Source organism: Pseudophryne corroboree, chromosome 11 (genome assembly GCF_028390025.1).
Source record: "Pseudophryne corroboree isolate aPseCor3 chromosome 11, aPseCor3.hap2, whole genome shotgun sequence".
Lineage (NCBI taxonomy): Eukaryota > Metazoa > Chordata > Amphibia > Anura > Myobatrachidae > Pseudophryne > Pseudophryne corroboree.
This window is the reverse complement of record NC_086454.1, coordinates 309,787,854-309,796,871: the sequence shown is the minus strand read 5'-3', so window position 1 is coordinate 309,796,871 and position 9,018 is coordinate 309,787,854.

Genomic DNA, 9,018 nt, shown 5'->3' with positions numbered 1-9,018 from the left:
ACCACTAGTAATACAGGAAGGAGATCTAGAACTCATCAGAGAAGAGTATGTCAGGTCCCTGATAACAAAACTGAATGAAATTGAACATGAGGTTGTTTGTAAAAACCCTTTGAATCCACAGGAACCTACACACCCCTTTAAAGTCAGAGACAGAGTCGTGGTGAAGGTGCTCCCCAGGAACAAGAGCCCAGGAGACTTCACCTATGGTCCAGAGACAGAGGTCGTAGCAGTTACCCGAACAGCAGTCCTGACAGAGGAAAGTCCTACCTGGATCCATGCATCCCGAGTAAAAAAAGTTCCTAGACCAGACCTAGAGAGGGAAGCAAGTGATTCCAGTGAGGTACGAACCGGGGCAGACAGCCCTGACCTCCCACCTAGCGAAGACAGAAGAACAGAAAACGATGAAGAACCTGCCCCCTATCTTTACCCTGGGGACTATCTTGATAGCCCTACTGGCCCATTTTCCCCTCTCAATGACTGAGGTTGATATAACTCAGAATAAGGGAAACTGACACTATGGTATAACTCTTCCACCACATACACCGCAACCTACATACTAGATTATTTCCAATTCCCCCAACTAGCTGCTGTCCAAAAGTCTGTTGACTACCAGATCCGCGCTGACACCACAGACAACCTAAGCCCCGAGGTACCCTATATTTGCGTTACAGGCCATAACTGGGGAAATGATTGCAGCTCATGGTCCGCGGCTGCCTGGAACACAGGTACCCCATGGGGCTATAAGCCCGCTGAAGCCTTAGATGAAAAGGGTAAACACGGAACATCATTAACTCAACGATTAACCCTTCTTAAAATGCCCAACAATTACTGCAACTCCCGCTCAGGCTAAAAATTGCGCCATTGGTGTGCAGAAAGACGTAAGCTTTGCAAGAATCATATAGTATAACAATAATGATTCTAAGAGGGGATTGAAAGGGTTAAAGCTCGTCTCTGCTTCAATGTCATAGAATTGCTTGTGTTATAGAACTTAATGTTCCAGCACATTCCTTGCTACTGTCCTTGTCTCTTATCTTTTTCTTATACCGTGTGAACAACCTCCCTATTTGAAATACAAACTTGCCCATATATGCATATCCTTCCACTGCGGCAGTTCCTAGCCAATCATGTTATGTTAGCCCCTTTTTGTGTTCTGTCCAATTAGTTATTGACTTGGGATATACACGCCCTAAATCCTTTCTTTTATATACTTTTGTTAAACGAACAATAAACAGTGTGAATCTTTACTGCTTGTGTTGTGCATGTAACTCATAGCATGAAGGTTTACACTCACAGACGTCTAAGAGGCCATCACATCGAGGGTTAAAGAATATAGGGACATATCCTTTCATTATCCCACTGGATCAATACCGGCTGACCTTGAAGCAGAGGTCTTGCTAAGCTTAGAGCATTATAAATTTGCTCTTAGCTCCAGTATATTTATGTGGAGAGAATTCTCCAGACTTGATCACACTCCTTGTGTGACTGCTCCCCAGCCTCTCAGGCTGGCCTCCGTGGTAACGAGCATCCAATCCTGAATGCCGAATCTGCGGCCCTCTAGAAGATGAGCACTCTGTAATCACCACAGGAGAGACACCCTTGTCCTTGGATATAGGGTTATCCGCTGATGCATCTGAAGATGCGATCCGGACCATTTGTCCAGCAGATCCCACTGAAGAGTTCTTGCGTGAAATCTGCCGAATGGAAGCGCTTCGTAATAAGCCACCATTTTTTACCAGGACTCTTGTGCAATGATGCACTGACACTTTTCCTGGTTTTAGGAGGATCCCGATTAGCTCGGATAACTCCCTGGCTTTCTCCTCTGGGAGAAACACCTTTTCCTGGACTGTGTCCAGAATCATCCCTAGGACCAGCAGACGTGTCGTCGGAACAACTGCGGTTTTGGAATATTTAGAATCCACCCGTGCTGTCGTAGAACTACTTGAGATAGTGCTACTCCGACCTCCAACTGTTCTCTGGACCTTGTTCTTATCAGGAGGTCGTCCATTTTCTTTGAAGACGAATCCTCCTTTCGGTCATTACCTTGGTAAGGACCCGGGGTGCCTTGGACAATCCAACGGCATCGTCTTGAAACTGATAGTGACAGTTCTGTACCACGAACCTGAGGTACCCTTGGTGAGAAAAAGCAAATTTTGGGACATGGAGGTAAGCATCCCTGATGTCCCGGGACACCATCTAGTCCCCTTGTTCTTTGCTATCACTGCTCTGAGTGACTCCATCTGGATTTGAACCCTTGTAAGTGTTCAAATTTTTCAGATTTAGAATAGGTCTCACCTAGCCTTCAGTACCACCATATAGTGTGGAGTAATACCCCTTTCCTTGTTGTCGGAGGGGTAATTTTATTATCACCTGCTGGGAATACAGCTTGTGAATTGTTTTCAATACTGCCTCCCTGTCGGAGGGAGACATTGGTACAGCAGACTACAGGAACCTGCGAGGGGGGAAACCTCTCGACATTCCAATCTGTACCCCTTGGATACTACTTGTAGGATCCAGGGGTCCTGTACGGTCCCAGCGTCATGCTGAGAACTTGGTAGAAGCGGTGGAAGGCTTCTGTTCCTGGGAATGGGCTGCCTGCTGCAGTCTTCTTCCCTTTCCTCTATCCCTGGGCAGATATGACTCTTATAGGGACGAAAGGACTGAGGCTGAAAAGACGGTGTCTTTTTCTGCAGAGATGTGACTTAGGGTAAAAAACGGTGGATTTTCCCCTTTATATGGCAATACATCTTTGTGCCGTTTGGAATCTGCATCACCTGACCACTGTCGTGTCCATAAACATCTTCTTGCAGATATGGACATCGCATTTACTCTTGATGCCAGAGTGCAAATATCCCTCTGCGCATCTCGCATATATAGAAATGCATCCTTTAAATGCTCTATAGTCAATAAAATACTGTCCCTGTCAAAGGTATCAATATTTTTAGTCAGGGAATCCGACCAAGCCACCTCAGCTCTGCACATCCAGGCTGAGGCGATCGCTGGTCGCAGTATAACACCAGCATGTGTGTGTATACTTTTTAGGATATTTTTCAGCCTCCTATCAGCTGGCTCCTTAAGTACGGCCCTATCCGTAGATGGTACCGCTACTTGTTCTGATAAGCGTGTGAGCGCCTTATCCACCCTGAGGGGTGTTTCCCACCGCGCCTTAACTTCAGGCGGGAAAGGGTATACCGCCAATAATTTTCTATCGGGGGAAACCCACGCATCATCACACACTTCATTTAATTTATCTGATTCAGGAAAAACTACAGGTAGTTTTTTCACCTCACACATAATACCCTTTTTTTGTGGTACTTGGAGTATCAGAAATATGTAACACCTCCTTCATTGCCCTTAACGTGTGGCCCTAAAAGAAAATACGTTTGTTTCTTCACCGTCGACACTGAAATCAGTGTCCGTGTCTGGGTCTGTGTCGACCGACTGAGGTAAATGGGCATTTTACAGCCCCTGACGGTGTTTGAGACGCCTGGACAGATACTAATTTGTTCGCCGGCCCTCTCATGTCGTCAACCGGCTTGCAGCGTGTTGACATTGTCACGTAATTTCCATAAATAAGCCATCCATTCCGGTGTCGACTCCCTAGAGAGTGACATCACCATACAGGCAATTTGCTCCGCCTCCTCACCAATATTTTCCTCATACATGTCGACACACACGTACCGACATACAGCACACACATAGGGAATGCTCTGATAGAGGACAGGACCCACTAGCCCTTTGGGGAGACAGAGGGAGAGTTTGCCAGCACACACCAAAACGCTATAATTATCCAGGGACAACCTTTATATAAGTGTTCCTCCCTTATAGCATTTTAATATATATACATATCGCCAAATCAGTGCCCCCCCTCTCTGTTTTAACCCTGTTTCTGTAGTGCAGTGCAGGGGAGAGCATGGGAGCCTTCCCACCAGCCTTTCTGTGAGGGAAAATGGCGCTGTGTGCTGAGGAGAATAGGCCCCGCCCCCTTTTCGGCGGGCTTCTTCTCCGGAGTTTTAGATATCTGGCAGGGGTTAAATACATCCATATAGCCTCAAGGGCTATATGTGATGTATTTTTCGCCATACAGGTATTATACATTGCTGCTCAGGGCGCCCCCCTCCAGCGCCCTGCACCCTCCGTGACCGCTGTGTGAAGTGTGCTGACAACAATGGCGCACAGCTGCAGTGCTGTGCGCTACCTGATGAAGACTGAGAGTCTTCTGCCGCCTGGTTCCGGACCTCTTCATCTTCAGCGTCTGCAAGGGGGGTCGGCGGCGCGGCTCCGGGACGAACCCCAGGGCGAGCCCTGTGTTCCGACTCCCTCTGGAGCTATGTCCAGTAGCCTAAGAATCCAATCCATCCTGCACGCAGGTGAGTTGAAAATCTCTCCCCTAAGTCCCTCGATGCAGTGAGCCTGTTGCCAGCAGGACTCACTGAAAATAAAGAACCTAAAAACTTTTTCTAAGTAACTCTTTAAGAGAGCCACCTAGATTGCACCCTTCTCGGCCGGGCACAAAAACCTAACTGAGGCTTGGAGGAGGGTCATAGGGGGAGGAGCCAGTACACACCATGTGATCCTAAAAGCTTGCTTTTGTGCCCTGTCTCCTGCGGAGCCGCTATCCCCCCCATGGTCCTGACGGAGTCCCCAGCATCCACTAGGACGTTAGAGAAATGTGTAAAACATTTTTCATTGCCTCAATCATGTAACGTGTGGCCCTACTGGAAGTCACATTTGTCTCTTCACCGTCGACACTGGAGTCAGTATCCGTGTCGGCGTCTATATCTGCCATCTGAGGTAACGGGCGCTTTAGAGCCCCTGACGGCCTATGAGACGTCTGGACAGGCACAAGCTGAGTAGCCGGCTGTCTCATGTCAACCACTGTCTTTTATACAGAGCTGACACTGTCACGTAATTCCTTCCAACAGTTCATCCACTCAGGTGTCGACCCCCTAGGGGGTGACATCACTATTACAGGCAATCTGCTCCGTCTCCACATCATTTTTCTCCTCATACATGTCGACACAAACGTACCGACACACAGCACACACACAGGGAATGCTCTGATAGAGGACAGGACCCCACTAGCCCTTTGGGAGACAGAGGGAGAGTTTGCCAGCACACACCAGAGCGCTATATATATACAGGGATAACCTTATGTAAGTGTTTTTCCCCTTATAGCTGCTGTATTTTTAATACTGCGCGTAATTAGTGCCCCCCTCTCTTTTTTAACCCTTTCTGTAGTGTAGTGACTGCAGGGGAGAGCCAGGGAGCTTCCCTCCAACGGAGCTGTGAGGGAAAATGGCGCCAGTGTGCTGAGGAGATAGGCTCCGCCCCCTTCTCGGCGGCCTTATCTCCCGTTTTTCTGTGTATTCTGGCAGGGGTTAAATTCATCCATATAGCCCAGGAGCTATATGTGATGCATTTTTTGCCATCCAAGGTGTTTTTATTGCGTCTCAGGGCGCCCCCCCCCAGCGCCCTGCACCCTCAGTGACCGGAGTGTGAAGTGTGCTGAGAGCAATGGCGCACAGCTGCAGTGCTGTGCGCTACCTTGTTGAAGACAGGACGTCTTCTGCCGCCGATTTTCCGGACCTCTTCTGTCTTCTGGCTCTGTAAGGGGGCCGGCGGCGCGGCTCTGGGACCTATCCATGGCTGGGCCTGTGATCGGTCCCCTCTGTAGCTAATGTCCAGTAGCCTAAGAAGCCAATCCACTCTGCACGCAGGTGAGTTCGCTTCTTCTCCCCTTAGTCCCTCGATGCAGTGAGCCTGTTGCCAGCAGGTCTCACTGAAGATAAAAAACCTAAAACTAAACTTTTCACTAAGCAGCTCAGGAGAGCCACCTAGTGTGCACCCTTCTCGTTCGGGCACACAAATCTAACTAAGGCTTGGAGGAGGGTCATAGGGGGAGGAGCCAGTGCACACCAGGTAGTTCTAAAGCTTTACTTTTGTGCCCAGTCTCCTGCGGAGCCGCTATTCCCCATGGTCCTTACGGAGTCCCCAGCATCCACTAGGACGTCAGAGAAATAGGAATTTAATACTTACCGATAATTCCTTTTCTCCTAGTCCGTAGTGCAGTGTTTTTCAACCACTGTGCCGTGGCACACTAGTGTGCCCTGAGCAGTCTCCAAGTGTGCCGCCATAGAAGCAGAGCCAGGCCGTCAGTGTTTTGCTGCAACTGAGGCCCTGGGACGATGAACACTGGTGGGTTTAGTGGTTGCAGAACCAGGTCTAATTTTGGGCCCGGGCAGTATTGGGCTCCTCTGGCTTTCTCAGATGTGGCTCAGGAATTACCTATAGAAAAGCTGCGACATGACATCCTAGGACACACAACTGCACTATGCATCACCATTCTATTTGAGCGTGCCTTGGGAATATTTAGATCTTGTTCAGTGTACCGCGAGTTGTAAAAGGTTGAAAATCTCTGCCGTAGTGGATACTGGGGTCTTGTACTTTAGTACTATAGGGTCCACTGGAGCCTGGCACTTTAAAACTTTTAGGGTGTGTATGTGTGTGCTGGCTCCTCCCCTCTATGCCCCTCCCACCAGACTCAGGGGGTCATTCCGACCTGATTGCACGCTAGGATTTTTCGCTGCGCTGCGATCAGGTCAGAACTGCCCATGCGTATGCACTGCAATGAGCAGATGCGTCAAATGGGTACAAAGCGGATCGTTGCTGAGCGATGGATTTAACGATGAATCCGTTCGCACAGCCGATCGCAAGGAGATTGACAGGAAGAGGGAGTTTGTGGGTGTCAACTGACCGTTTTCTGGGTGTGTTTAGAAACACGCAGGCGTGTCCAAGCGTTTGCAGGGCGGGCGTCTGACGTCAATTCCGGGACTGAAGTGATTGCAGCGGCTTAAGTAAGTTCTGAGCTACTCAGAAACTGCTCAAAACTTTTTTGTACTGCTCGGCTGCACGAGTTCGCACGCTTGCAAAGCAAAAATACACTCCCCTATAGGTGGCGACTATCTGTTCGCCGCACTGCAAAAAATAGCTAGCGAGCGATCAACTCGGAATGACCCCCTCAGTCTAGGAAAACTGTGCCCGATGAGACGGACATAAAATGAGAAGAACAAAACAACAGCGGTGAGGCAACAAGCCAACACACAACCATAATGAAAGGAGGGTGCTAACCGGAACAGAGGATAGCAACATCAACCTAACTCGGATAGCACAGCTACATGTTACATGTTACATCTGCCCCACCTGCAGTGCACATGGTTTTGCCCAAAAGCTAACAAATTTGCTGCTACAATCAGGTCTGAATTACCCCCCATGTGCACTGCAGGGGGGGGGGGGGGCAGATATAACATGTGCAGAGAGAGTTAGATTTGGGTGGGGTGTGTTCAAACTGAAATCTAGATTGCAGTGTAAAAAATAAGAATTTACTTACCGATAATTCTATTTCTCGTAGTCCGTAGTGGATGCTGGGGACTCCGTAAGGACCATGGGGAATAGCGGCTCCGCAGGAGACTGGGCACATCTAAAGAAAACTTTAGGACTACCTGGTGTGCACTGGCTCCTCCCCCTATGACCCTCCTCCAAGCCTCAGTTAGGATACTGTGCCCGGACGAGCGTACACAATAAGGAAGGATTTTGAATCCCGGGTAAGACTCATACCAGCCACACCAATCACACTGTACAACTTGTGATCTGAACCCAGTTAACAGCATGATAACAGAGGAGCCTCTAGAAAAGATGGCTCACTACAGCAATAACCCGATTTTTTGGTAACAATAACTATGTACCAGTATTGCAGACAATCCGCACTTGGGATGGGCGCCCAGCATCCACTACGGACTACGAGAAATAGAATTATCGGTAAGTAAATTCTTATTTTCTCTAACGTCCTAAGTGGATGCTGGGGACTCCGTAAGGACCATGGGGATTATACCAAAGCTCCCAAACGGGCGGGAGAGTGCGGATGATTCTGCAGCACCAAATGAGAGAACTCCAGGTCCTCCTCAGCCAGGGTATCAATTTTGTAGAATTTTACAAACGTATTTGCTCCTGACCAAGTAGCTGCTCGGCAAAGTTGTAAAGCCGAGACCCCTCGGGCAGCCGCCCAAGATGAGCCCACCTTCCTTGTGGAGTGGGCATTTACAGATTTTTGGCTGTGGCAGGCCTGCCACAGAATGTGCAAGCTGAATTGTACTACAAATCCAACGAGCAATAGTCTGCTTAGAAGCAGGAGCACCCAGCTTGTTGGGTGCATACAGGATAAACAGCGAGTCAGATTTCCTGACTCCAGCCGTCCTGGAAACATATATTTTCAGGCCCTGACAACGTCTAGCAACTTGGAGTCCTCCAAGTCCCTAGTAGCCGCAGGCACCACAATAGGTTGGTTCAGGTGAAACGCTGAAACCACCTTAGGGAGAAACTGAGGACGAGTCCTCAATTCCACCCTGTCCGAATGGAAAATCAGATAAGGGCTTTTACAGGATAAAGCCGCCAATTCTGACACGCGCCTGGCCCAGGCCAGGGCCAACAGCATGACCACTTTCCATGTGAGATATTTTAACTCCACAGATTTAAGTGGTTCAAACCAATGTGACTTTTGGAACCCAAAAACTACATTGAGATCCCAAAGTGCCACTGGAGGCACAAAAGGAGGCTGTATATGCAGTACCCCTTTTACAAACGTCTGAACTTCAGGGACTGAAGCTAGTTCTTTTTGTAAGAAAATTGACAGAGCCGAAATTTGAACCTTAATGGACCCCAATTTCAGGCCCATATACACTCCTGTTTGCAGGAAATGTAGGAATCGACCCAGTTGAATTTCCTCCGTCGGGCCTTACCACGCAACATATTTTCGCCAAATGCGGTGATAATGTTTTGCGGTTACATCCTTCCTGGCTTTGATCAGAATAGGGATGACTTCATCCGGAATGCCTTTTTTCCTTCAGGATCCGGCATTCAACCGCCATGCCGTCAAACGCAGCCGCGGTAAGTCTTGGAACAGACAGGGTCCTTGCTGGAGCAGGTCCCTTCTTAGAGGTAGAGGCCACGGATCCTCCGTGAGCA